The following is a 6,918-nucleotide window of genomic DNA, read 5'->3' as shown; positions in this document are numbered from 1 at the left end:
TGAACCCAGAATATCTCCGAGGTATGCTTGTATATACAAGAGAAACAAAATGTAATGATACAGAAAAGTTTATATAAAAAATATATAAACACTAACCAAAAGAAAGCTGCTGTGCTTATATTAATATTAAACAGAATTTTAGGCAAAAGACTTACTAGTAGTAAAGAGACTTAGTACTAGTAAAGACTTACTAGTAGTTGATAATGATAAAAGGACTATTAGGAAGATTTTGCAATTTAAAATTTATAGAATTCAATATATTGCTTCTAAGTTTATCAGAGGACTACAAGGAGAAATAGAGAAATCTACAATCATAGAGGAAGATCACACACTCAATAAGCAAAAGTTAGTAGGGATATAGAAAGTACAACTGACCTAACAACCATGTGTAGGCTATTGTACTCAACAAATGGATAATAGTTTTTCATGAACATGCGGGACATTTACAAAAACTGTCCATTTTCCGTACCAGGAAGCACATCTAAACAAGATTTAAAGAATTGTAACCAGAGTATATTTTCTGACCATAATTAAAATGAGATACAAAAAAAAAAAGGCAGGGGTTTAGAAAATCTCGTATATTTAGAAACTACAAAACATACTCCAAGGTAACCTTGGGTTAAGGAAGAATCCACAATGAAAATTAGAAAATATTTCATTTAAAAAATAAAGTATCAGTTCATGAGGTGTAGGTAAAGCTGTGCTTAGAGGGGACTTTATATCTTTAATTTAGTAGAAAAGATGGCTAAAAGTCAATGAGTGGAGCATTTATCCCAGTAAGTTATAAAAACTGCAAATTAAGCACAAAGGGGGAAGAAAAAGAGCTTAATTTATTGAAATAGGAATCAAACAAAATTAAAGCTAAGAGTTGCTTCTTTGAGATTAAAATGAAGGGAAAAGTGTGAAGACAAAAATATCAAATGAAATGGAGACACCACTTATTTTTTCTATATGTATTAAAAATCTTCTAAGAAGATATTATGAATAACTTAATGCTGAGGCATTAAACAATTTAGATGAAATGGTCAAATACCTGAAAAGCTACAGATAGAAGAAGAAAGAGAAAAATCTAAATCGCTCCGTATTTTGTTAAAGTAGTTGAATTTATTTTTGACAAGGGGAAATAATAGTCTTCAATTAATGGTGTTGGTACAACTGCATAGCCACATGCAAAAGAAAGAAGTTGAACCTATAGCTCACATCATATACAAAAATTAACTCAGAGTGGATTGAATACCCAAATGTAAGAGCTGTAACTATAAAACTCTTTGGAAGAAAACATAGTTGTAAGTTTTTGTGACCTTGGATGGGACAATGGTTTCTTATACATGACAACCAAAGAAGAAACAGATAAATTGGACTTCATAAAAATTAAAAAAAAAATTGTGCTTCCAAAGTCTATCAAGAAAATAAAAAAACAACCCTCAGACTGGGAGAATATATTTGTAAGTTATATATCTGATAAGAGATTAGTATCTAAAATCCTACGACTCAACAATAAAAAGACAACCCAATTTAAAAATGGGCAAAGTGTTTGAATAGATATTTCTTCAAAGAAGATCTGTGAATGGCCAATAAGTACATAAAATGCTCAAGATCATGAGTCACTAGGGAAATGCAAATGAACACCACAGTGAGGTACTATACACTCACTAGGATAGCTGTAATCAAAAAGACAATGATAGTTTTGGCAAGGATGTGGAGAAATTGGAACCTTCATATATTGATGGGGCTGTAAGATGGTACAGCCTCTTTGGAAAACAGTCTAGCATTTCCTAAATATAGAGTTACCATATGACTTAGCAATTCCATTCTTACCCAAGAAAATTGAAAGTGTATGCTCACACAAAAACATATATTAATATTCATAGCTGCATTACTCATAATAACCAAAAAGTGGGAACAACCCAAATGTTCATCAACTGATGAAACAAAATGCATACATATGTACAATGGAATACTATTCACCCATAAAAAGAAATGAATTATTGATAAATGGAACAACATGGATGAATGTTGAAAAGCATGAATTTTGAAAAGCATTATTCTAAGTGTAAAAAGTAACACAAAAGACCACAGTGTATGATCCCACTTATACGAAATATCCATAATAGTTAAATCCATAGAGACAGAAAGTGATTCTCGGTTGCCCAGAGCAGGAGGGAGGATAATCAGTGAATGACTGCTAATGGATATGGGCTTTTTTGGGGGATGATTTACACGCTCTGAAATTAGATGGTTGTGATGGTCGCACAACTTTATTAATATACTAAGAACCACAGTCAATTGTACACTTTAAAAGGGTGACCTACTATTTGAAAGCTCACAAATCCAGACCTAGATGGCATCCCCAGTGAGTTCTTCCAAATATTAAAAATTAACACCACTCTACATAAATTCTTCCAGAGATTAGACAGCAAGAGGATATTTCCCAATTCTTTTTACTAGGCTGACATAACTTTGAACATGCATAGGAGATTGAAAAAAAGAATTACAGATTAATCCTCATGAATATAATTTCAAAATATAAATTCATCCTAAATATAATATTAGCAATTAAACCTAAAAATATAAAAAGAATACATCATGACAAAGTGTGGTTATTTCAGGAATACAAGGATAGTTTAACCAGTCAATGTAATTCACATTAAGAGATAAAAACTAAGGCCATTCCAGTAGATGCAGAAGAAGCATTTGATAAAATTTATGTATTCATAGTAAAAACAAACTAGTAAGAGGTAGTTTTCTTATTCTAACGAAGGGTATCTACATAAAACCTATAGTAGACATCATACTTGGAATTGGGATTAAGACTGGATATCTGCTATTAGTACTTCTGTTCAACTCTGTTCTGGAGGTCCTAGCCAGAGTAATAAGGCTAGAAAAAAGAAAACCAAATAAGTGTTGGAGAGAAAGAAATAAACTTCTTTATTTATTTGCCAATGACTTGTGTATGTAGGAAATCCAAAATCTATAAACTATTAGTAGTACATTGTACTTGGCAATGTTACTGTATATAGGACAATAGAAAAAAACACTTGATTATGTTTTCATGTATCAGGAACAAATATAAAATGAAAAGAGAAACTGCTATTTACTAGCATAAGCATCAGATATTTTGCAATGAATGTAATGAAAGATGTGTAAGACTTCACTAAAACCCACAAAATATTAAAGATTTAAGTAAATTCAGTTCATAGATTAGAATACTCAATATTTTAAAGATGTCAGTGCTCCCCAAATTGATCTATGGATTCAATGCAATATCACATTTTCAGTAGGACATGTTAGTGTAAACCGAGCTGATTCTAAAATTTATATGAAAATGCAAACTTAAGCTGTGTCACCCCCAAATACTTCAGCAAGTATTTCCTATAAACGATTACAATATATGTAATCAGAATAGGAAATACAAATTTATATGAAGTAAAGGGATGTTGAAAGTAATGTACAAATGGAGGCAAAACTTTCCACAGAGAAGACAGGAACTTAGCTGATCCTCTGTCAGATAAGACAACTTGCATGTCTGTAGACAATTGTTTTGCATTGCTATCAGGTATCTACAAGTTACAGAGTTGTAAAATAGCTCCCTCAGGATCAGAATTAGATAACTTAGAGGAGAGTTATCTACACAAGATGTAGTTTTCTATTGTAGCACACATTTCCCCCTACATCTTTAATATTACTTTAATCCTTCTTGGGTTGGTGGAAAGCTCAACCACAGATAATAGTTGGGTTCCATTACTCAGATTCGTGTGAAGTTTCCAGAGGGCTTTAGAAAGAGCTGAACATTAGATGAGGCCCCACTGGTCCCTAGTCCATGATGTTTACAGCTGATATTTATGGTATAAGCCCAAATGACTCCTTTTGTGCCATGTGGGGTACATTCAACTTTGCCAAGGAAAGAACCTCCAGAATAGCCTAGAGAATATAAATATACGTGCAGGGGGACTTCCCTGGTGGTGCAGTGGTTAAGAATCCAGCTGCCAAAGCAGGGACATGGGTTTGATCCCTGGTCTGGGAAGGTCCCACATACTGTGGAGCAACTAAGCCTGTGTGCACCATAACTACTGAAGCCTGCGTGCCTAGAGACCGTGCTCCACAACAAGAGAAGCCACGGCAATGAGAAGCCCACACAGCAACAAAGACCCAATGCAGTCAAAAATAAATAAATATATGCATATATATATATATATATATATATATGAAGATGAGGGATAATGTAAGGGTTTTTTGGTCTCATCAGAATTTGCAAATATTTACTTCTCTTCAGCTTCCCCATATATTGGCCATAAGGCTGTTTGACTCTTTCTTTAGGTTCTTGAGCCCTGGTGCTAAGCCCAACTTTCCTAAGTGCACCAATAGCCATTCCCCTTTGAGGGGTGGGGTGGGGTGAGGAATGGGTTTTATTATTGGAGTTCCCACACTCCGCCATCTGCTTTCCAGTTTTGGAGAATTCTCCCTTTCCAAATTTCTCATTTTTCTCCTCTACCTCCCTCTAACCTAATTCCCTGGGTGATTCCAGGCACACTTTTTTTAAAAAAAATTGAAGTATAGTTGATTGTATATGTACATATATTATATATACATAACATGTTTTGTATATATAATATATATATGGTCCCCTGGCCATCTGTATGTCTTTGGGAAAATGTCTATTCAGATCCTCTGCCCATTTTTAAAATGGATATTTTTGTTGTTGTTATTGAGCTATATGGGTTCTTTATATATTTGGATATGCTTATTGGATATATGATTTGCAAATATCTTCTCCCATTCACTAGGTTGTCTTTTTGTTTTGTTGATGGTTTCCTTTGCAGTGCAAAAGCTTTTTAGTTTAATGTTGGCCCATTTGTTTATTTTTGCTTTAGTTGCCATTGCCTTTGGAGTCAGATCCAAAAAAAATACTGCCAAGAATGATGTCAAGGAGCTTATTGTCAATATTTTTTTCCAGGAGTTTTATGGTTTCTGGTCTTAACATTCAAGTTTTTAATCCATTTTGAGTTAATTTTTTTGTATGGTTGTACAATAGTGGTCTAGTTTCATTCTTTTGCATGTGGCTTTCCAGTTTTCTCAACACCATATATTGAAGAGATTGTCCTTTCTCCATTTTATATTCTTGGCTCCTTTGTTGTAAATTAATTGACTATATGGGTTTATTTCTGGGCTCTCTGTTCTGTTTCATTGATCTGTTTTTATGCCAATACTGTTTTGATTATTACGGCTTTGTAGTATAGCTTGAAATCAGGGAGCATGATGCCTCCAGCTTTGTTCTTTCTCCAGATTGCTTTGGCTAAGTGGGGGCTTCTGTGATTCCATACAGATTTTAGGATTGTTCTATTTCTGTGAAAAATGCCATTGGAATTTTGATAGGGATTGCACTGAATCTATAGATTGCTTTGGGTAAAATGGACATTTTAACAATATTAATTCTTCCAAACCATGTGCATGGAATATCTGTCCATTAATTTGTGCCTTCTTCAATTTCTTTGATCAATGTCTTATAGTTTGCATTCTGCAGGTCTTTCACCTCCTTTGTTGTGAAAGTTAACCAAAACAAAACAAAATATGCAGTATTCATGGTTAAGAACATGCTTTCTACTGTCTACCACTTCCTGCATTATTATTATTTTTTGCCCAAAAGATAATCACTTGTCTGATGGCTATTTTGCTTCCTGGTTCTTGGCAGGAGAGTGGGTGCTTTCCATATACAGGCTTTAATTAATTACCCAGCTTTCAGACCCAGCTCCTGTTGTCCATCCTAGTCAGAATTTCTTGGCTCTAAGCATTTTGGGTTTCTTCAGGTAATATTGGTGCACTCCTCCATTACATTCTTTTCCACTCATATTCTAAGTAGTGGGTCCTCCTGCCCTGCTTTATTAGTCATCAGTCTTTCATCCTCTTTCTGTTTCCCAAAAATTTGTTAAAATAATGTGTTTTCTAATGGCTTTCCTTCCTTTCTCTTAAATGTGGGTTTATACACTGAAAATAACTTTCAGGGTTATTTAAATAAGGTTTTCAGAGGGATTAACAAAAAGCATTTGGCTCTTCATCATCTTGAAGAAGAACAAATTATTTAATTCTCAGAACAACCCTATACAATTCTATTTTACAGATTTGGAAACATTGGCACAAGGAGGTTAAATAGATTTTTCTAACACAAAGAAGCTATTTGATGATGTAGTGGGAATTAAATCTCAGAAGCTCTACTCCAGAACTTCATATTCTTGTTTTCTCTCTAAATTCACTACTAAGAAATCCTAAGACATTTAGAAATATCCTAGGAGACAGCAGACGTATTATATCTTGGACTATTTCATTTTCAAAAACCCAGAAGACACCTGGTTAAGTATATGATTCCTAATTATGTTTGGCAGATGATACATTCTAAAATGTATCAATTTATATTTGTTCTGGATTATTCCACTTTGCATCTCCTTAATCAGTCATTAGTTGCTTCATATTATTTGATTTATTTAGAACTGTTTCATCTGTTGAAAAAAAATTTTTTTAATCAGAGAAGTGCAATGGAAAAGAATAGATATCATTTGGAGAAATGAACAATAACAAAAGGGGCAGTGGGGTGGCTTAAAGTGGCATACATAAAACGTAAGTTTGTTCCTATATCTTTTTCCCTGAAGGCTTATTCTTAAGGGATGTCTATAAAACAGAAATGTACCAGATGGCCATGTAGAGATCTGGTTAACACTTGCCAGCAAATACTGCTTTATAAACTCTAGAAGAGACCTGTATATTTAAACATAGTAATCTGTATATCGAATGCCAGAAACCTGGTTTTAAATATTCAGTTTATATCCTGGCACTGATCACTGAGTTGACTCCTTGATTTTCTGTTCAGTTTTGCCATTGAGAATGAGCAAGTCTTGTTTCTCAGAACCTCAGTTTCCTCATGTATAC

Source organism: Lipotes vexillifer, unplaced genomic scaffold (genome assembly GCF_000442215.2).
Source record: "Lipotes vexillifer unplaced genomic scaffold, Lipotes_vexillifer_v1.1 scaffold917, whole genome shotgun sequence".
NCBI classification, from domain to species: Eukaryota; Metazoa; Chordata; class Mammalia; order Artiodactyla; family Lipotidae; genus Lipotes; species Lipotes vexillifer.
Note: the sequence above shows the minus strand (reverse complement) of the source record.